This window comes from Equus asinus, chromosome 10, assembly GCF_041296235.1.
Source record: "Equus asinus isolate D_3611 breed Donkey chromosome 10, EquAss-T2T_v2, whole genome shotgun sequence".
Lineage (NCBI taxonomy): Eukaryota > Metazoa > Chordata > Mammalia > Perissodactyla > Equidae > Equus > Equus asinus.
In genome coordinates this window covers 94,059,444-94,083,271 of record NC_091799.1, presented here as the reverse complement: position 1 = coordinate 94,083,271, position 23,828 = coordinate 94,059,444, and the positions used below count along the sequence as shown (strand labels likewise).

Sequence of the window (23,828 nt, the reverse complement as noted above, 5' to 3'; positions counted from 1 at the left end):
GCCAAGCTGATAGATGTGAAATATTTCATTGATCTTGTTATTTGTTTTCTATTGTTACTATAACAAATCACCACAAATCTAGCAGCTTAGTATTACAGCCGTTCCTTATCTCACAGTTGTATAGATCAGACATCTGGGAATAACGTGACTCGGCTGGGTCCTGTGTTTAGAATCTCACAAGGGAAAAATCAAAGTGTTGGCAAGTCTGTGTTTCTTTCTAGATTCTCTGGGGATGAATCCACTTCCAAACTCATCCCAGTCTTCGCACTGGGAGGCTGTCTGCATTCCTTCTTCTTCCCCTGTGGTTGCCTCCGGCAATGGTGAGTCCAGTCCCTATCATGCTGAATTTCTCAGACTTCTCCTCATGCCTTAGCTCTCTCATTCCAGATGGAGGAAGTGCTCCACTTTAAGGCCTCATTTGATTAGGTTGGGCCCACCTAGATAATCCAGGCTACTCTATGTTGAAGCCCATACCCTTAATCACATCTGCAAAATCCTTTTTGCCATTTAAGGCCCAGAGTTTCTAGAGATCATGGCCCAGGCATCTTTAGAAGGGTTTCCTCATGCCTCCCACAGTTCTTTTAATTTTCATTTTACTGATTCCTATTGAGGGTGAGCATATTTTCTATGTTAACTGGCCATCTTGGTTTCTTATGCTTTGAATTGCATATTCATATTCTTTTTCCAATTTCTCGCTGGATCATTTATCTTTTCTTATTGATTCGTTATGGATTATTACATATTGTGGTGAATAATCATTTATCAGTTATGTGCATTGAAATATTTTAAAATTATAGCTTAACTGTTAAATGAGTTTATGATATCTTAAAATAGTAAACAATTTTAAATTTTAACGTAGTCAAATTTAACAATCATTTTTCCCTAACCCTAATACTGTAAGGACATTAATCTATATTATCTTCTAAAAGTTTTTCAGCTTTCTCTTTTCCCTTTTCCTACACGTGTCTTTAAATGATTTGGAATTGATTTTAATGCATGGGGTGGTATAGGTATACTTTTGCCTTTAATAAAATTTGCCTCAATACTATTTAATAATATTGATGTCTCTTTTGGTATTAGCGTCAAATTCTCATATACAAAGTTTGCATGTATTTCTGACCCTTGACTCTGTCCTTTATGACTAATATCATAATAATATGTAATTATTAACTATAATAAATCTTAACTGGTAAGGAAATCCGTCCTTATTAACCTTAAGTTTTCTGTGGCTATTTTTTCCATATTTGCTAGTACTCCAGAACTGAGAATAAATTTCTGTTGTTTATAAGCCTCCCAGTCTGTGGTATTTTGGTATAGTAGCCCACATAGACGAAGACAATAAACTGTTATATTTTTCCCTGAAGGTTTTTTTGTTGCTGTTTTTCCGTTAAATTCTAGAAGCTTATGGCATTTGTTTATAATCTTATGGATATCATGTTTTTAATTCTATCATCTGATTGTTTCAGGCTGCACATAGGAATATTACTGACTTTGTATGTTGATCTATATCAGTCAAAATTTCTAAAATTCTTTTATTTTTAATAGTTTATAGAGTCTCTTGGATTTTCTTTGTAGACAAACATAGAATTTGTGAATCTTTGTAATTTTGTTTCTTTGTTTTGAACTTCTATGCTTTTATCTGTTTGTCTTGTCTAACTGCACTGCCTCAAACTCTCATCAGATTATGAAGAGTAATGATGGTGATGGGCATCCTTGGTTTGTTTACTCTTAAGATCCACAAAATGTTTTGACATGTGTTTCTGATATATGCCCTTTGTCAAATTTAAAAATTTCCTCATGGGGCTGGCCCAGTGGCGTAGTGGTTAGTTTGCACGCTTCAGTTTGGTGGCTTGGGGTTTGCCGGTTTAGATCCTGGGTGCAGACCTGGTACCACTCATCAAGCCACACTGTGGCAGCATCCCACATAACACAGAGGAAGATGGGCATGGATGTTAGCTCAGCAATAATCTTCCTCAAGCAAAAAGAGGAAGACTGGCAATGGATGTTAGCTCAGGGCCAATCTTCCTCACAAAAAAAGAAAAAAATTTCCTCGTATTCCTATTTTTCTAGGAGTCTAAAATTATGTATGGCATTTGATCTTATCAATTCTTTATTATTATTATCTGACTCATTTTTATTTTGGTTTTTCTCTTTTAATTAATTAATATTATAAATTACATTAATATTTTACTAACATAAAAATATCCCTTCATTCCTGCAATTAAACATTTTAAGACTCAATTAAAAAGTATATTGCTGCATTTAATTTGTTCATATTTTATTAATGAGTAGAATCTTCGTTCATAAATGAAATTGGCTGAGATTTTCTCCTACTGTCTTTGATTTGAATGCTTCATTAAACAAATTAAAGAAATGGACATACTTTCTTTTTCTCTATTTATGAATAGTGTATACATAAATACTAATATTTCTGTGAATGTTCCATAGAACTTATCTGTTGAATTGTCTAAATCTCATAGTTTTTGAATTGTTTAATCAATAGTTCTATTTCTTTAATGGTTTCAGATATATGCATATTTTCTGTTTCTTCTTGAATCAGTTTTGATTCTTCTAGGAATTTATCAATTTATTTGTTAAAAGTTTTCATTATGTAAAATATTGTCCTAGATTTCTTTCTAATTTTATTATTTGTGCCTTCTCTGTTGTTTCCTTAAGTTTCTTATGTCTCTTACGTCCTTTTGCATTTCCTTAATGTTTTCTGTGTTCTTTTTAAATTTTATTAATATCTCATGGTCTTACCTAGACCTGATCCCTAGGGAATCTCAGCCTGCATCACTGTATCCTTCCGAGGCTGTGGGCGCTGTACCTGCCCATTTACACTTACAACTGGACAAGGGTGTTCAAAGCAACCCAAAGCAAGTTACCTGGTTCTAAATGTTTTCCTCCCTGTCTCCATCGTGTACGCCCTCCTTCTGATGATCAGGGTCAGTGAGCTGTCTCAAGATGACAACTCTTTTCTTGCCTGCTGGTCCCTGGATACAAGGAGCCTAAAGTGCCAAGTGGCAGCCATAGCTTTTAATAAATGAGACTTCTGCTGTGTCCCTCAGCCTCATTCAGTGTTAGGATCCAAGAGTTGCATGAGTGGGAAGCACAAATTCCCTCAGACGGTCACTTGTACAGATACTAAACATGCCCACTCATACTTGTACCTATTGGTTTGTAGACTCATGGATTCTTCCTAGTGGGGAGACAGTGGCATACAGAGGTCTTTGATTGGGTGCATATACTCCATCCTGAAGAATGGAACCCTATCCTTACAGAGTATTGTGTCTCTGCTGACACTTCAGCTACCAGCTGGCCACCAAGTGGCCAGAGGGTCTCCTTAAGGCATGATGCCATCATATTAGGGACTGAGCTTTGGTCTCTGTGACTGGTGGTTTGGTTTTTCAGCAGGGGCAGTGATAGATCGAGTAAGTGAAGGTTGATAGTATTTGGTAAGTAAGTCCTAAACTGGCGATTTCCTCTCCAAGTCATCCCCATGAGGCCAAAGTGTCAATTATCCCAAAATGGGTGTCCCCAGGTTCATTAAAGACTTTCAGTGTTTCTAGGAATTTACCAGAAACCATATTATATCCATTTCATTACAATCTGAATAATTTTTATTTTATTAGGTTAGTATTGCATTTTAATGAAAATGAAAAGCCTTTAGCAAGAGCACTGAAAGGAAATCATTTGTATATTTTAATTTGTTACAAATTCAGAAAGAGTAAGTCAGTATTCTATAAAGCAGTAGCCCTTAAACTTCTGTATGCCTCAGAATCACCTGTAAGGCTTATTAAAATACAGATTACTGAGCCCCACCCCGAGTTTCTGATTTAGCAGGTGTGGAGTTGGGCCGAGATTTGCACTTCTGACGAGTTCCCAGTGATGCTAATGCTGTGGTCCTCCTGGGAACCACATTTTAAGAACCACTGCATAGAAGATACTGCCCACTGGCTTGTGTTTTCTAGACTCTAGGTGCTTTCAGTGAGTTGAAACCTCATGATATTCTATTTTCTGTACATGTTCGTTTTAAGATTTCACCAGCAAAGAAATTTCAGACGACAAAATAATTTTTGGTATGATTTGGTTTATCTTCCACTTTCTTATATTTTGGTAGTTTGAATTCTGTTAACCTTTTTGTGTCCATTCTTATCCCATGACGCCTGTGCTATCATGTGCCTTTCTTGTCTGAACTGAGTAGGCACCGTTAAATCTCCACTCTGGCGATGACTTGCCAGATGCCTGACAAAACTCCATCTAGTTTTATGTTTCAATACCTCAGGGAACATCTTCCAGCTCTTTCTCCTCTCAATCTTCCTAAGCTAAGAGCTCAATGATTTTTGTTCCATTGCCTATAAACTGGTTTTTGCTTTCTGGTCTACCTTTCATTTGAACTGTCTTTCTTTTGGTTGTCAAACCAGAGCACACAGATCATAAAAGCACCCAGCTCTGACTTCCAGTCTAGAGAAAAGTTTTTTTCTCAACATCTGACATGCTTGAGAGGAGAATACAGGCACTCTTATGTCTCTTACAACAATTTACAGGTCTTTTTAGCAGTTGTTCAATATCTGTTATAAATGCTGAGTCTTCAAGAAAGAATTTCTAAGGAAATTCTCTCAAGTGTTTCTCAATAGCCTACTTCTAAAGATCTAAAACCTAGAAATAGCTTATATCTGTCTTTCTTATTTCTTGGATTGGCAGCTTTCTATCTCTTCCTATACACATTTTAGGTGTCTGCCAGGCTGTTGAGTGGGACTGTGTTGCTGTGCTAATTTTGGGGAGCAAGGACAAGACAATAATCCCTGTCAAAGCTGAAACCAGAGCTTTTACTGAACAGGAACATTGGGCTGATGACACCCTGTAATGATCCTCTGGGCTGCAACAGCTTGAGATATTACTACGGAAACAATTTATGTTCAATTTTATGTGAGCTAGATATATCCATTGTCCTATATAATCTTCACACTAATAAACAGAAAACACATGTTATCATACCTTACTTAGCTTTCAACTTTATGAGGATGCATTCCCTAACTTTATTTTAATTTTTTAATGGCTTACAATATAATTAATAGCTCAACTGGGAAAAGTTGGAACTTGGATATGAAACAAATCATTGATTTGCTGTACTTCAGGTAACCTCAGTTCTCAAGAGCTAACATTTATTATATCCATTCTCCTCACGCATTCTGTTTATCCTTTATGCAAATTATAAGACCATAAAGTATTCCATGGGGTTGTTAGTTATGCATGTTTTATGACACTATTAATGCATCTTTGCACATCTAAAATGATACATTGGCAAAAAATTGATTAACCACAATGTATTTTACAAACTGAAACTAATTGTTTAACTGGATGGATTAGTTAGAACATGTTAGTCTTCTGGGAGCTCATGTTGAATTGTTTTCATGCCTTTCTAATTTTATTATACTAAATTTTCTGCAAATTAATGGCTTTAAAACAGAGTGCATCTCAATTTATAGGCAATATGAGTATGTCTAGTTTCTCCAAATATATGTTGGAACCAATGAAAAAGAGTAATGAATAGATTATTATACTTTTTATGGTGAACATTTTTGCCAGTCACATTGATATAAAACTAGTTCAGGGACTTGCAAATTATTCAAAATTTTATCTAAAAAGTTTGCTATGACTATATTCATTATGAAAGTTTGACCTTTCTTCCCTCATCTCTTGTGACTGTAGCTCAGGGAGAAAATAATGAATTTCACTCAGTCACTTACATTGCTATTGTGCAGCTTTTAATGATGTTCACAGATGGATCTGCCTTGAATTTTGCATCAATGAAATCCATTGTGGTTGTCTCCCTGAGAATAAAGTTTGCGTTTTTACTAAATTTTCTCAGTAATATTCTTGCTAAGTTTGAATATATTCAACCTGAGTCTTCTTATATGTGGAAGTCAACGTTGATACGACTTGACTTGAAGCATATGATTGGTTTTTAAGAACATGGTCTAGCTATTTATGATCTATTACCTGCTTACAAGAAAATAGTTATATTTTAAGTCTTTTATGATGCCAGTGATCCCATATTCTATGCTTGCCAAACTTCCTGGCATTTTCAATTTTGTGTGTTGTTTGTGTTTAGTGTAGAGACCAAGCTGCAGTAATTAAAAGACCGCAATGTACAGTATCTCAAATAAGGTAGAAGATTACTTTTCCCTTATGTAATAGTTCAAAGCTAGGTAAGCGGTCTAGGGTGAGTAGGCAGCTGTATTCTACATGATCATTGGGGAATCCAGGCCCCTTCTCTCTTGCTGCTCTTCCCTTCCCTAGGGTCTTGCTTCTTTTACTGATTCTAGCTTGCAAGAGGAGAAAGAGTGAAATGAGAGGCTAGCAAGTTCTTAAGGAAAAAGGGAAGAAAGAGTTTGGGGGTAGCAATTGTGGGCCTGCTGTTTACCTTTTTGAAGAATAGCAGGTTGGTTTTACCATGTCTAGTTATAATTCTTATTATCTAATTAATACTGTATTAAAATATACAGTCTTCAATTTTTTTTAATAATTGAAAGGCATACATGAGTAATTGGCATATAAAATTGCACAGTGGTGAAATATCCACTCTGTAAGTGTACTTAAGAAAGCTGTAATAAACAAATTCGAATCTTTCAGTCTATAACTCTATGGATTAACATTTCCATCTAATTTGACCATTTTTAAGTATCTTTATCCTTTAGGGGGTTACAGAAACCATTTAATGTGCCTGAACTTTAAAATATGTCATTTAGATTCCTGTTACCATATCTCTGTAGTATTCCTCATAAATATGTCAGATATAATATTTGTGACCTCACAAATGCACTTGATGATTTATAGTATTTACACTCTTACTATAAAAATGTGACATTAAGAATAAACAAGCATTATTGGCATTAATTACTAAGTTTGAAGGAGCTTTTAAAAGTATGAAATATAACTTGATATTGAAACCATGTTACAAAATTAAGTTTATTGAATAAATAAGTGCTCAGAAAATCTCCTTTTCTTTTTTAATGAGTAACTTCCAGGAAGGCAACTACTATATATATGTGTGTGTGCGGGGTGTGTGTGTGTGTGTGTGTATACGTATATATATATTTTTCTATTTCCTCCTCTAATGGTCTCTATGGTATGCCATTAAAAAAATTGAGTGGATAAATGTGAGAGCAGCAGTGGTATTTTCTCTAGTTAATTTTGCCTATTGACCTTCCAGTTTGGACCTTTTCCCATCTTTAATTATTGAGCTTTTTTGACCATAGGTAAGTTTTTACGTATAAATGAATTTGCATTAATGTGCATTAGGGTTACTTATAGCTCCAATTTTAATTCTACAACTATTTTTTAAGGCTGTTTTAGACAAACATCCAGACTTTAGAAAATGTTTTATAATTTATCATTTTACTGAAATGTATTTGGATTTCATTTGTCAATTTCTCTATCATTCTCTCAGTAAGTAATCCAGTATGCTATAATGAAAATTGATTTTTCCTAGGAATTAGAAAACTTGACAACAAATTCCAGCTCAGTAACTATTTTTGTCCTGTGACCTTGAACAAGGCATTATTCTCTGAGTCAATTTCTTGATCTCAGTATAGAGGGATTGAATTAGATCATTACTAACAAACTCCTAATTTCATTTCAAAAAATTGTGTATGTCTATCACACTTTTAGAGACTTTTATAAGGCATATGGTTACATTTAGAAGATACAATGATGGTTTAGAAACAGTGTTGTCTCATGAAAAGCTCATTGTATTTATGAAGTGATCATTTCTACCCAAATAGAACAATTAATATATGAAATAAGTGCCATTAGAGAAATGTAAACTTCCAAATTCTTTGAAAAGATATCAAAGAGCAAGACCACTAGCCTTCCATTAGAATGTATGTTGTAAATTTTCATCATTTTATGGATTATATTACCCCAATTTCAACCAATGTCACTTCCTTTTTATGTAGCCAAAACTGTCCTTTTTCTAACTTTCCTTTTTGTGTCCAGTTACTTCTTTTTAGATGCCCTGCTTCCCAGGGAATTCTTCTTCCATCTTAATAATTCCAAGTGGAGAAAAGATAAAAATGTCTTCTCCTAGAAAAAGAAAATCCAAACTCCTTAAACTAACACTCATAACTTGCCATGTGTTGGTCCTATGCCTTTACAGAATTAACTCTCATTATTCATCTACACAACTTCCCACTGTAAATAGATCAATCTATTATTCAGCTACAAAAATGTAAATTACTCACTGAAAATTTGGTTATAATGGATACTTGCCTAATAAACAATTTTCTGTGCTTCTTTTATCTTTCCAGATTGCCATCAAATCGATTTTGACTCCTAGTGACGCTGTGTCTAGCAGAACGGAACCCTGCCCAGTATTTTTGTGCCATTCTTTCACCTTCTGGCTCTGATGGTATTTATAGGGTTCCCATGGCCAATTTTTTTAGAAGTGGATGGCCAGGTCCTTCTTCCTAGTCTGTCTCAGTCTGGAAGCTCTGCTGAAACCTGTCTACCATGGATGTCCCCATGGTATTTGAAATACGGGTGACATAGCTTTCAGAATCACAGCAAACACAGCAACTATAGTATGACAACTAACAGACATGTGACACGGTCCCTTGACTGGGAAATGAACCCGGGCCGTGTTGCTCTTGCTGAATCTTAACCACTAGCTCACCAGGGCTGGCTCCTTCAAGATTACTAGGGAATAAAATGACTGAAGGAAGTCCTCACCACCAACCATCAAACACCATGAGCATCATCTTCTTGCTTCTTTTATTCTCGAAACAAAATCTAAAAGACAAAAATTGTATGACATCACTTATTTGTGGAATCAAAAAAAGTCAAGCTCATGGAAACAGAGAGTAGAATGGTGCTTACCAGATGCTGTGGGTCAGGGAAATGGGGAGATGTTGGTCAAAAGGGTACAGACTTCCAGTTATAAGATGAATAAATTTTGGAGCTCTAATGTACAGCATAGTGACTGTAGTTAACAATACTCTATTACATACTTGAAAGTTGCTAAGAGAGATCTTAAATGTTCTCACCATAAAAAAAGAAATACTAATTAAGTGAGTTATGGAGGTGTTAACTAACCATACTGTAGAAATAATTTTGCAATATACAAGTATATCAAATCAACACATCATATATCTTAAGTTTGTACAATGTTATATGTCAATTATATCAATAAAGCTGGAAAAAATTCTTTAAAATGAAATGTAATCTAGAGACAAATATAGATAGAGTTGGGGGATTTAAGGATACAATCAATACTAGATACCAAAAAGGAGAAAAGCAAAAGGAAAAAGGTGGTTTTGCTATGTCAGCCAGCCAAAAAATGTCATTGTGGTTGCTTCCCCTTGAGTATTCTGGAAACATTAATTCAGATCCAAACTTGTTCTTCCCTGGGATGAGTAACTTTAGACACCTAGCATTAGTCTTCCACGATCAGATAAAAGCATTTTCCACTGGATCCATTGTTTCACATTGGAAGGACCACAAATGATTAGAACGCTGGCTGTAAAAAGTATCCACCTTCAGAAACTAGAGGTTGTAGGAAGGAATGAGCTGGTTACACCTGTCTTATTTCCAGTTGAGTAAATGGAAATAGGCCAATATAGGACCCACTAATATTACAAGCATCAGACCTAGGAAGCATAAACACAGAACACTTTTGAAAAAGGCTATTTCAGGAAATAGACTTTAGAAATCATTGGGGTTTGAGATTTCAAAAACTAGAAAAGTTGACTCTATAAACAAAAATGAGAGAGAGAACACATATAAGAAAAGCAATAATTCAAAATACGTATTCAATCATAACGTTTTTGAGATGAAATCCTGAATTGTAAATTACAATGGTCAGTATCAAAGTGCCCACCATACGGTACTAGTCAAAATAAGTAAAACTTAACCCACAGGAAACATGTCTTGGTAAAATATTTGCATATCACATTTTCAAATTTAAAATCATTCAGATAGGACACTTTTCCTATGAAAACAATCAAAGTGACTTCATATTTTTTTGTCATAACACCAACATGTCGAAACTATGGTGGAAGGTCTAGAAAAATTTGAGAAGAAAAATCTTTGATGCAAGAATTTTATAGGAAGCTATGAGGATCACATATAGAAGCAAACAAAAGTTTTTTTATGCTTTGTAAAGGTTTATACCACGTACCATTCATATAGCCTACCATTCAAAAAAATTATTGAAATCTACCAAGTCTGCAAGAAAACAGAAACTCAAGAATGAGGAAATAGTGCTACAAGGGAGTCACAATAAACACTGAAACTGGTTAAATATCTTGTTTGACCTAAATAATAACAACTACAATCACAAAATTGAATGGAAATATTACACACAATTCTCAAATTACTTGGTAAAAATAATTTTAGATGTAATAAGAATGAGATATACATATATAATAATCCCATATAATGTAATAACATATAATGTCAGATCACATCAATAACAAAAAAATGACTGGAGGAAGGATGGAAGAATAGAAAACCTTGCTAAATTTCTCTCTTTTTTAGAGGTATTCAATATATACCTTTTTTCATCCTTGACATTAATAAATTCAAGCACCTAAAATGAAATTAGATATTGTATTATATCAGAATACATTGCACTATGTCAGAAGTCAGGGAGAAAACAGACGGCACCTCTGAAGTGCTATTAAAGAGAGTTTAGTGAAAGGATATTTACAATGGCTTGGACAGGAGAGATGGGAACCTTCAAAGGGTGTAACCCTCCAGGACCAGCAGCAGCAGGAAACTACTACATGGTGTGCCTGGAGGGATGGGGAAGAAATGGTTCTGAAATCTCGTTGAGTCCTGCAGTTGCAGGAGAGTGCTGTCTGATAGCAGCTGTGGCCTGCAGTAAAGGGGGACAGCCTCTGGCAAATTGTGGCCCATCATGGAAGAAACCCCACAAAGAAGTACCCCACTTTCTCTTTCCACTTGCCCTTTGATTTGCTGCTGGTGCCTCCCATTGGCCAAACTCAACTGGAACCTAGAAGTGAGGTGGCTTAGGGGATGCAATTATAAACTACAGCTTCTTGGGGCAGAGTGTAGGGTAAAGAAGAGCAGAGAATACATCCACAGGGACCCTGACATGAATGGAATAAAACACACTGAAGGCTTTAAAAATCAGTTGAAGATCTAAATAAAGAAGCCTCGTTAGTATAGAAATATTAAAAAATAAAGACACAAAAGGAAAAGGGTATTTCTGTTAGGGAAACTAATTTGGTTTGCTCTCAATATTCAGAGAAAATAGGGAAAAATTGGTTGTTTGAGATACAATGTTTTTGCTGGTCAACATAAGATCTGTCCTTCAGTCACTAGGAATCACAAGTGACTCAGATAAAGGAGACTGGCGATAGAGGTCTGTAGTTAAGATATTTTATAACCAATGCTGAATCTATAATTTAAAAAAACTAGGATAGTTTGATGCCTAGACAAGGCATCAAACACATTTGATGCCTAGACAAGGACTTTTGGAATCCCATTTAGAAACCAATTGCTGAAATCAGAATGCAGGTGTTTGGGGTATCTGAGTGCACAATTTATACTTATCTAAGCTGAGATTTACATTACCCTCCATTCTGGGCCAACTCTGACTATTGATGGGCAGGGACCATTTATAGCTTTAAGTAAGAACGTATTAGGGATGTTACATGAGGTGGCTGGCTAGCCTGAAATAGAAGAAGACAATAGTAAAGAACAATAAAAGTATCAAATGAAAAACAAAGAAATGGTAGGATCGCCACATCATCATGTCATGCTTAAAAACAAGGCAATACAGGGGCTGGCCCAGTGGCGCAGAGGTTAAGTTCGCAGTTCCACTTCTTGGCAGCCCGGGGTTCTCCGGGTCGGATCCCAGGTGCGGACGTGGCACCGCTTGGCTAGCCATGCTGTGGTAGATGTCCCACATGTAAAGTAGAGGAAGATGGGCATGGATGTTAGCTCAGGGCCAGCCTTCCTCAGCAAAAAGAGGAGGATTGGCAGTTGTTAGCTCAGGGCTAATCTTCCTCAAAAAAAGAAAAAAAAAGGCAATATAATAATTAGGTAAATATATATGATTACCATGACTCTCAATTTTTATGTTTACAAGAGCTCATAGAAATGAAAAGTAAAAACTAAAATTCCTCCAACTTCCAAAAAAGACAAAGAACAAACAAAAATTTGCAAAAGAAACTCCTCCAAATAATAAACTTGCAAAAGTATTCAACTATAGTGGTAGTAGAAAATGAAAATCCAAAGAATAATGACTTTTTTTCTTTAAACTCTTAAATTATTAACAATAGATATTATTTTACTCAATATTTATAAAGATGACAAAAGTTGCTTTCTCAGTGACAAGGGAGATGTAAATTTATTGTTGCTTGAAAATAATTTCTCAACAAATGATTATGAAATTTAATTTTCTTTTGACAGGTAATTTTAGATGATAATTACTGTTTTAGAAAACCTCACCTAGAATAGAAACCATAATAAAGATATTTATGCTGCGATGTTCATCATAGTGTTATGTATATATCAGTTAGAAAGTAAATATAATCTAGATCCATAAAAATAGGATACACATAAATTATATGAGAAATATGCTGTATCTTTAAAACGTTGTCTTTGTAAATTTCAAATGGTGAGAAAATGGTTGTGGCTGCGCTTTAATGCAGGACACAAACTTGTGTAAAAGGATATAATTATATACATACATACAAATATGTATACTTACATGAATATACACATATAGATAATACTCACATATATTTATATGTGAGTATATATATCATATATATCGCTCTCTCCAGACATACATCTTTGCATAATAAAGACTGGAAAGTATATTAAAATTTGAATGCTATTTTTGTTTGAGTGGAATAAAATACTGCAAGTAATACTCTATCATTCTGCCAATTTCAGCCTATATGGCTACATAGATATTTCTTCCTTCTTCAACATTTCTGAAAAAAATATGATTTATTGCTCTGTGAATATGTTAAGCAGAATAAAGTGAATTTGTATATGTTAGAACAGGTCCAGTATGCTCATGCACTTGGTTGCTGTAGCTTAAAGAAATTTCTAATCCTGCTTTTGTCAAGAATTTGCATGTATCAGTTTCGTGGCAATCAGAAATAACATTTAGATGCTGTAAGTTAACTTTTTAGAAAGTATGCTAGGATTAATTAAGGATTAGATTTCTTCTTAGATAAGAAAACATATATTTCTGAAGATGCAACCTGCATTAGTAAAAACTCAAAACTCAAGTATGTGACATTTGCTTTAAAAAAGGAAACAGAAAAAACACGTGGGATTCAATCAAGTTTGCATATGCTGCTGTCTAGATAGTGAGGATGCTCCAATGCCAAATATAGATTAGAAGATATAAATGGGTTCTTTTCTTCTGATAAAAGCATACTTCTAATACGTCATATTTAGAGAACAAATTTATACAAATCTTCTGGAACTGTTAAGAGTGAAGAGATTAAAATTATTTTCTTTGGGGGAAATATATTTTGACAGATTATGTTAAATGACTTTCCAAAATAACCAGTAGTTATGTTAATCTATTATATTCCATAGTTGCTATTAGATGCACTATAAGGGGAAAAAAAGGCATTGTTATTTGTAAATTTGGAAAATGTTAGATTAAGAAAAGATTTTTTTTTAAACTGTGAGATTCTCAGTGCTATTCGTATAATCAATCACTGCTCTGGGTCAGGTCACTACGATAAAATCTGCACGTGATCATCACAACAGCCTCATGAGGTAGGTATTATTATTATCCCTATTTGGGGCCAAATTAGAGAAATTAAACAATTTGCTGAGTTTACGTAGACAGTAACTGCTGAAACATCTGTATGAGCCAAAGCAGGCCTAAGCATATGTCCGGATTCTGAACTTCAGAAAATATACCGCCTCTCCTCATCACTCAGTACCCACTGACAGTCTCAAACAATAGAATACAGTGTATGATGCTTCCCTAATTTACTGAATCTTAGACCTTATTTTTTCTAAAGACTCTCAGAGGCCTTCTGAGTTGCAGAATTTGTTTTGCAAATATTCAAGTTTTATTTCCCTACCTTCAACCTCTTGCTACATTATTAAACCTTATTTGTTTGTTTTAAAAAAATTTTTGTTTTAAATGAGAGAGAGACATGGCATGGAGGAAAGAAAATTAGAAAGTAGGACATGGGACAATCAGATATAGCAGAAAAATGTATTGGGTAGAAGATAGAATATGAATGATGAGTTTAATTCACAATTTATATCAAAGTGAGCTCTTCCTTATTACTGTTATTAAAAATCATTATTTAAAAATATTTATTTTTAATAGTTTGTAGCTTATCTAAGTATTTGGGCCCTGAAGCAATTACTGAAGAAAACCATTTTAAAAAAAGAAATAAAGTCTGAAGATGATTCCCTGCTGCTTTTTTCTGAAAATCGTAAAATAATAAGACCACAGAGGGTTTTGAGTAAACCTCAGCATGGGGTACGAACAAAATGAGGAAAATATCTTCCTTGACCTACTTAAAACATGTATTTTCAACCTTTTTCTTTATTCCTACTGATTCCTCAATCAAGGAGCGAGTGTAACTCCATAGGAGCTGTAAATTGGTAAAATTTGATATTGATTTTGCATATATTAGAGGTGTTTCTCACTTGGACCTGAGAAGAGAAAGGTGGATCCAGTTCAACATAAAAGACCAAATAAAAAACATACTAAATTATTTATTTTGACTCATGGTAGTGGCCTAGCAGAGAGTATCCGGTCTTCAGGTTCATATATTTGTCTTCAGATTGAATTATTCGCGATGAAGATGGAAAAATTTATGCCATCTTCAGGAAACTATTCCCTTTGGCCGGAAGTTTCAAGGATACCAATTAGGTCCATTCTGCAGGATTTGGTCTTACTTTATAATAAACAGTTGACTTTCATCTAATAACATCTCCTTGTATTGGGATTTGTTAAACTGAAACATCTACATCTATGATATAGCGGACTTTGAGGAAAGAGTCCTTAAGATGTCTCCCATCTCAGCACGATTGTAGGCATCATTTCTAGTATGGTTTTAGGGGGCCCAGGATAGCTCGCATGTCAGTGTTCTCCATGTTTTGGTCAATACCTACAATAACTGGAGAGCAGCCAACCCTGGATTTCACTAGCTAACTAGAGAGAAATGTTAGAAAGGGAATGTCCTTGGAGGAGTAAATCATATGACACAAGAAAACTCCTTGGGTTCAAGTTTTGGTTTAGTTGAAAGTGGAAGAGTGAGAAGCCCATAGAGATGGAGAGAACAAAACAAGGGAAGTAGGAAATATGCTTTCACCCAAATTAGGCGTGATTTACAGATGCAAAGATGGTAATGGGAGATTTTATTTTCTTCGGTATTACAGTGTATTTCTGGTATTACTAGCCTAACCACTGGGAGTCTAGATCAGTGTTTATTATATGCATAAGTGCCAGGCAGGCCCCCTAAGAATCATTTTGGTCACGACTTGAAAATGCAAAATGAGGCGCCATCCCAAGAAATTCTGATTCAATGGGTTTAGGGTGAGATCCAAGAAGCTAAATGATAATAACAGTAAAAATCCCTCGAAGGTTCTGGGACACAGACAACCACACATGTCAGACCACATCAAATTAAAATAAATGAGACTGTGAAACAGGACAGGTTGGATCACTAAACAAGTAGGCTGACTGATATTTTAAATCTTGGAAGTAAAAGTGGGTCAGTGAGGCAGGTGATAATTTCCCTCAATGCTAATTATCCCCTCATTTAATTTGAATAGAATTTTCAGCTAAGCAGATAAATAACAAAATTTAAAATTATATTTCTCAATCTTCCATGCCTTTAGATGTGACCATGTGACTGAACTATGGTTAGTGGAATGTCAGAGGAGATGCCCTACAGCTGTCTAGGAAACTTTTTGCCCCATTCCTTCCTCATTCTTCCCTCTCATTTGGTGGTTTGGATTGTAGAAGCTGCCAAACTAGAACACCAGGAAATGGGCCAATCTTGGGGATGGTGGCATCGTGAGCTGGAAGCAGCCAGAATCCTCGAAGACTTTAGAGCAGAGCTACCACACCAGCACTAGTCTGGAAACCCCTGAGATTTTGAATGAGAGAGAATTACACTTTTATCTTGCTTTTCATGCTGTTCTTCAACTCCAACATTCCTAATTTTAAAATTATCTAACATTATGTACATGAACCAATGTCAAGGGTAGATAGTACGGAAGGACGGCAGCCTGGGATGCCAAGGGCAGGAACAGAATGATTCAAAAACAATTCCTCCACTGTGTTGGTCCTAAGTAATTTGAAACATTAAAAAGCAATACTACTACATATGAATTTTGAGAAATGTGCAGTCTAGAGATATACCCCTGAAACAGTGAGACTGCTGAGGGTTTTAGCGCATTCATAAAATGTGCAAAAATAGAGATATCATGTCAGCTTGCATTACTATTGCCTAAGGGCAATCTTGATTGACCCTAATTAACAAAACTAATGAATGTGTGTATATGTGTGTGTGTATGTGTGTGCATGTGTGTGCAAGTGTGTATTTGACATTTGAATATAAAAATTTAAAGAACAGCCTTATAATGAAAATAGAATATTTATTTTTGTACCAGACTTGACATTTTAGAGCAAGTAAATCACAGGAAATGTCATATGTATTATAAGAATTAAATTATATATTTAGAATACATAAGCAACCCCACTCAAAATATATGAGTAGTGAAGAATAATTCTGCACGGGTATTTTTTATATCACGATTCTAAAACCTTCATAAAAGCATCAGTGCTAGGAAGAAACATTTACTGATGGTTAGTGTGTTTCATTAAAATTAAATCCTGGTAAGAATTTAAGATGATGTTTTTGTTACTTTGAATTTCAGACAAAGTATTTCTGGTTTTGAAAGTAGATTCTAGCAGTTTATATGAATAACTTGGAATTCAGTTTCTCATTCTTTAATCAGCTCATGCTGATTGTTGTGATGAAATTGCTTGGTTTTCATTCTTGATGTGCTAACACTTTCTCATGGGCATTTGTTTTTTGGTGAGGAAGTTTGTCTCTGAAATAACATCCGTTGTCAGTCTTCCTCTTTTTACTTGAGAAAGATCTGCCCTGAGCTGACGTGTGTGCAATTTTCCTGTATTTTGTATGTGGGATGCTGCCACAGCATGGTTTGATGAGTGGAGTGTAGGTCCACACCTGGGATCTGAACCCACAAACCCCAGGCCACTGAAGAAGACTGCACGAACTTAACCACTGCACCACTGGGCCAGCCCCTCATGGGAACATTTTTAAGATTTAAAAAAAAAAATCTTTTCTTTTCACAATACATATTCATTATAATAAAAAAGAAAACAGAGAGAAGCACATGGAAGAATATGAAAAACGCTATAATCATACTTTCCCTAGAGAGCCACTTTTACAATCTTTGTCCATGTTTGTCTAATGGTTTTGTTGCTTTTATCTCTTAAATGTCTGTGTTAAATTGCATGAGTAATACAGCGCATTATAAAAAAGTCAAAACATTATATGTACTAAATTATATGTAGTAAAATCTGAGTTCTTTCCCTATGCCCAGGCTCTATAGGTAAATACTATTAGCTATTTATTGTACAGCTTTTCAGACATTTTTCTGTGCACTCCAAGATAGATAGATAGACAGATAGATACATCAACACATTCATACAGATACATACAAAATACTTCCATAGACACATTTTTACAACGTATGTAGGATAAGTGTTTCTCTTTGCACACACAAGCACATACACACAAATATATATTTCTATGACTCAAATTTTCCACTTAATAAATAGCAAATTTCAGAACAGTTGAATATTAGTTTCTTTATTTAAAAAATCCCTAATTAATACCAGTCAGCCCCAGAAATAGAAACTTTCATTTTAAATTCCAAATCTAGTGTTCTTTGGGAGTTCTTTGAAAAGTGTGAAAGCAAGAGAGGTTATGAGAAATCTCTTCAACACTTTGCTGAAAGTCCTAGACAGTTTAGCAAGGTTATAAGAAAGGTATGAAAGAGATTCTGATTGTAAAATAAGGATTAAAACCGTCTTTATTCACAGATGATGCGATCATCTATGTAGAAAATTTTACGAAACATAAAAATGCTACTAAAACTAAAAAGTGAGTTTAGCTAGGCCACAGAATACAAGATCAACATAGAAATATCTATAAAATAAAAACAACCAGAAATTTACTTTAAACTAGATTTTATTTGCCAAAGGTCATCCCAGATTGTGTAAACTTGAAAAACATTTGTGTAATTTTCTGTATTTCTGTGCGTATACTTGATTTATATAAATGCTTGTTTATCTTTAAGTCAATTTGGAGTTCTTTACAAATTGGTTTTTGTAATACCATCCAGAGGTAGAAAAATATAACACATCTATACTATACAAATATAGACATATATAAACATACAGAGAGATGAAGAGATCTTATAAGATTCGTTTTAACATTTTGGTCATGAGATAGGTACAATAATGCAAAACCCACTAGTTTATAACAGATCAGTTGGATCCAAATTGTGCTTTGGCAGATAGATTAAGTTGAGGTTATGTGCTCAGATGGCTAAACTTTTTATGAATATTTGTGGAAAAGACTTTTAAGATTTTTTGTTCACCCAGTTTCCAAATGGGTTCTCCTTTTATTTTTTCAGATAAAAATTAGCTCCCTGAAGTTTGTTTTTCAAGAAATGGCTCTGGGTTCCTCGAGGAGGCCAGGTGGAACATCTACATCTCAAAATCACAGAGACAGGATGTAAATTTCTCCTTAAAAGGCTTTTGTTTCTTAAATCCAGACCTTTTCCATCTGCAAGCCTTTTGTGATGAATCAGGGAGGTTGGGGATTGGTAAAAAGGATAGGTGGGCTTTGAATTATTCCTAGTCGAATTTCTCTTGTTGTAAAGACTGGAGTCATAAGACAAGTACAGTTGTTGTTAATTCCTCAAAGAATTGGGTTGCAACCTGAATGATATCAAGACCCAACCATCCAACTACATTATCCTCAATTTGCTTGTTTACAGTAGGGAGAAGACCTTCAACTAAGGTGGCAATCAAAAGATTCCTGAGGTCCAGATTTGAATGTTTTAGTAAATCCTTCCACGATGGCTTCCAAATGTTTTTCTTTCCCCCTGGGTACATAGTTTCATTTCAGCTTAAGGGAGAAGGCCTAAAATGAAGTTCCCATCAGGCTCTGAATACCAGCTTCCAATTTGGACAACTTCTGAGTGTACAGCCACTTAAAACAATTTACTTTTCAAATATCTTGTCAGGTTTCAGCCGGACAAACAGTGAATATTACTGAGAGTATTGAACAATCCCATAGATACACACACACTCACTTGAGACATTTAAATTACAAATACCATTTATAATGACATCGAAATATTATGTACATAGGACTACATCCAATAAAAACTGTGTCAGATTTGTACACTGAAAACTATGAAACTGCTGAGAGAAATTAAAGAAGACCCAAATAGACAATTAGATATACTACGTTTCTGAATCAGAAAACTCCATAGTGATAACATAACAATTCTCTCCAAAATGAACTCTAAACTCAACACAATTCCAATCAAAATCTTCACAGTCTTTGTAGAAATTGACTGATTCTAAAATTCATATGTAAATGAACAAACACCATTGAAAAAGAAAGCAAAGTTGGAAGATTTTGTTAAAAAAATAAAATTCAACCTAGTAAATTTTAAAGATCTTATTGGCTTTATTGAATGATTAATGAATTGGACAACATGCAATCTAGTAGCTAGAAAGGAGGTCTGAGGAGCAGTATAAGATGAAAGACTTTTATAGGCAGAAGGTAGCTGGAAAAAAGACGATAGTGTAGCGAAAAGCAGATCGATTGTGGCAAAGTCACTTTCCTTCAGGGGATGGCAGGGGTCTATCAGGCAAATGACCTCACTAGTGCTGATCAAGTGATTCTTGATTGACTAGTTTAAGATTCCATTTCTGGAAGAACCCAATCTGTAATTAAGTCTCTGTTTGGTGATGTTGGGCTTAGCATAAGTGACTTCATTTTCAGCCTGTTGTCTTGTCTTTTTAACAACTTACTTTGGTGGATTTCAAGATTTATTTTTATTTTTTTTTGAGGAAGATTAGCCCTGAGCTAACTGCTGCCAATCTTCCTCTTTTTGCTGAGGAAGGCCGGCCCTGAGATAACATCCGTGCCCATCTTCCTCTACTTTATATGTGGGACGCCTACCACAGCATGGCTTGCCATGTGATGCCGTGTCTGCACCCAGGATCTGAACTGGCAAACCCTGGGCCACCAAAGCAGAACATGCGAACTTAACTGCTGCGCCACTGGGTCGGCCCCTCAAGATTTATTTTAACGCTAGAGTAATCAGCAGTGTGATATTGATAGACAAATAGAGCAATGGAAAAAAATAAGAGTCCAGAAATAGACTTATACATATGTGGTCAACGGAGTTTTGACAAAGGTGCAAAGGCAATTCAGCAGAGAAAGGATAGTCTTGTCAACAAATAAACAGTGCTGGAACATACCCAGACGTTGCCTCATATATCAAAACTAACTCAAAATGGATCAAAGACCTTAATGTAAGTCTTAAAACTACTAAAGCTATAGAAGAAAACAAAGAAGAGTATCTTTATGGCCTATTTTTTATAAATAAAGATGTATTGGAATACAGCCATGCCTCTTTGTTCATTTCCATCTATGGCTGCTTTTGCAATAAAACAGTTAAGTAACAGAGATCACATGGCCCACAAAGCCTAAAATATTTACTATCAGGCCCTTTTCTGAAGTTTGCCAACTGGTACTGTAGATTATAAGGAATAGAAAACTCAACAAAAATTAGCTTCTTGGCTGAACCAACTGGAAGTCCAGGAGGAGCATGGCTTCAGGGTTGTCCTAATGCTCTGAGTTTTGCAGGTTGACTCCATCCTCAGACAGGCAAGATGGCTGCAACGTTTCAGGGCTACACAGCCCAGATGGTAATATCTGGAAGGAGAATAAAGAAGTAGTTCCTTCTTAGGGTTTCATCTTTAGTTTCTGGAAACTTTAGTCAGATGCTCTCAACAAACTAACTTAATGTACCTCTGATGTAAATGACAGTGTGACAGGTAAGTGACAGTCTTCTTCCTGACTCAGCCTCTTTGCCATGAATTTATGGCTTAGACCCACATTTTTCAAATGTCCATGAGTGGGAAATGGAATTCCTTTTGACCACTGAGGGCCATCTTGTGGCTGGGGATGGGTTGGTGGAAAGTAGGATGAGGTGATGGTAGCGATACTTTATGTGTATTTTCCCCTATTACTTTTACTTCAAAAAGCACTGCTTGTTTAATTTTTGCGTAATTGTATTTACTGGTATGTTTTCTTCCCTTTTCTTTTTTTGGAGGTTCCATCACTAAAAATCTAAAAATGCTTGCAATATATTATTCATCTGTATGAATACTCTCAGCTGTTGGTTGTAGATAAATACCTTTCTAATAAAAATGAAGCATCTTTCTATATATAGTATTTAAGAATTTAAATTATAAGTGTATTTTCAAATTTCGTATGCCTTTTGTTACTTATTTTTTAGTATACTCAGATTACATTTGTGATTTTTTCATCTCTATTCATAAGTAAGTTTAAGTCGACATTTGAGCATTTGGGGGTTTCATTGGGTTTTGACATTAGTTATATAAACTATGATATTAATGCTCTGTAAAATGGTTTTGAAGCATTCTATTTTTTTCTATGAATTGGAATGTCATCAACAGAATTGAAATGTTCTTTTTTTTTGAGGAAGACCAGCCCTGAGCTAACATCTGCTGCCAATCCTCCTCTTTTTGCTGAGGAAGACTGGCCCTGAGATAACATCTGCGCCCATCTTCCTCTACTTTATATGTGGGATGTCTACCACAGCAGGGCTTGACAAGCAGTGTGTAGGTCTGCACTTGGGTTCTGAACTGACGACTCGCAGGCCACCGAAGTGGAACGTGCAAACTTAACTGCTGTGTCACTGGCCTGGCCCTGAAATATTCTTTTCCAAGATGGTCTGATATGACTGACTCTTAGAGCTGTCTTTGCGAGGCACATTGAAACACAATTCACCATAAATTATTGGTCTAATAACATTTTATTTCTGTGTTTAATCAGTTTTAGTAATTTATAACATTAAAAATTCTTTTTCTATAGACCTTGAATTTTCTGATCTTTTATTAAGTTGGGTGTGTGTGAAGAAGATTGCCGCTGAGCTAACATCTGTGCCAATCTTCCTTTATTTTGTGTGGGAAGCTACCACAGCATGGCTTGATGAGTGGCGCCAGGTCTGAGCCCAGGATCCAAACCTGTGAAGCCCCAGCTGCTGAAGCAGAGCATGCAGACTTAACCACACACCACTAGGCCAGCCCCTTATTAATCTTTTGAAAAGTGTATGTTAGTATATAAACTCAATAACATGTAGGTAAATAAATCATTATACTAAAAATGATTGAAGAATATAAAGTTAGTTTTTTCTTTTAGGAACTAGACAAATTACACCCATTTTATAAATATTCAGCCTCAAAATTGGATACATATATTATGAGAAAAATTAAAATTAGCTCTTAAAAGTTTCATGACTAGTTAACATGAGAGCCGAATATTTTCTTTTAAGAAGGAAAAAAAATACCAATGCCAGTTATGCAACACATGGCTACTGTGGAGAACAGATTCCCTCTCTATGTGTGATTTTATAAATATCTATTTTAGTTTGTATGGTATTGTGGTAATTTTAGGCTTCCTCCTTGCTTTAGTGACCTTGACATGGAAATACACACATTTAAATCCACCATTTGGCTTTGGTGAAAATTTAAAATCACCTCTTAGGCATGACCATGTTTCCAACACTATAGACTAGACCTGCCTTCCATTTCCTAGCTTCCTAAAACTTTCATAGACTGGTGGTTAGTCCCTTAATAGGTGGTTCTGGGAAAGAATAAAGCCAGTCCAACTATTTAAGAAGATAGCTCTGTACTAGAATTTGGTAAGCAGACTGCAACCCTTCTATAAATCTCAGGACTTAACAACCAGACATTTCTACTCAAAGGTATTTGAAATTAGTTTTTCCCCTATGCATCTTTTGATTGCAAAGCTTTTTACTACTTAGTGTCCTGAAATTCTGTGATTTGTAATAAAAAGATAATTTAAACATACAAACACCTTCAGGATTAACACAGGATTGCACTGCTTTTCCTTTGTAGAAGAGCAGATGCGTTCTGTCAGGCCTTAACAAACTAAAGATTGCAGAATTTTCCTCTAGAAACAAGTTTATCTGCTATAATTGTGTATGATAATGTTATACTCATAAAACATGTTAATTAAAATTATTGAAGTTTTTCCGGAATTGTGGCTTTCCTTCTGGATATTTAGTATTTCTTTAAATAGCATAATTCCTTTTTTAAACTGTTGAAGTTTGTAGAGCTCATTTAGCTGGATGAGATATTGGATTATTAAGTATCATTAAGAAAATAAATTAACACTGATAACAGGAGGCAAGTGTTTATAGTTTCTGAATGGTACATGGCTTTTAATAAAAATGAAAGAATTAATTTTCAAAGCACATTAGGACTTCGAGAATAAAAGTGTCCACTTCAGCATTCAAGGTTATAGATATGAACTCTTGCTTTATGCTGGTTTGGCTCATTCAGAGCCTTCCTTTTTTTATGCGTAAAGCTCTTGCAAATTTATTATATTATTACTTACTTATATTTACTTATTTAACTATTTATTTATTTACTTATTTATTTTTCCTCTCTTGGGGAAAACTTG

The 23,828-nt window shown here is 35.0% G+C and overlaps 1 long non-coding RNA gene across 1 annotated transcript in view; it reads left to right on the top strand.

Moving 5' to 3' along the window:
- The window catches only part of LOC139046441 (uncharacterized), a 186,480-nt gene extending 164,360 nt beyond the window's left edge, over positions 1-22,120 (top strand). The window contains exons 3-4 of the long non-coding RNA XR_011506528.1: positions 222-320; positions 8,313-22,120. This is a non-coding gene — a long non-coding RNA (uncharacterized lncRNA). The remainder of the gene's footprint in view (positions 1-221; positions 321-8,312) is intronic.
- Positions 22,121-23,828: the final 1,708 nt, after the last annotated feature.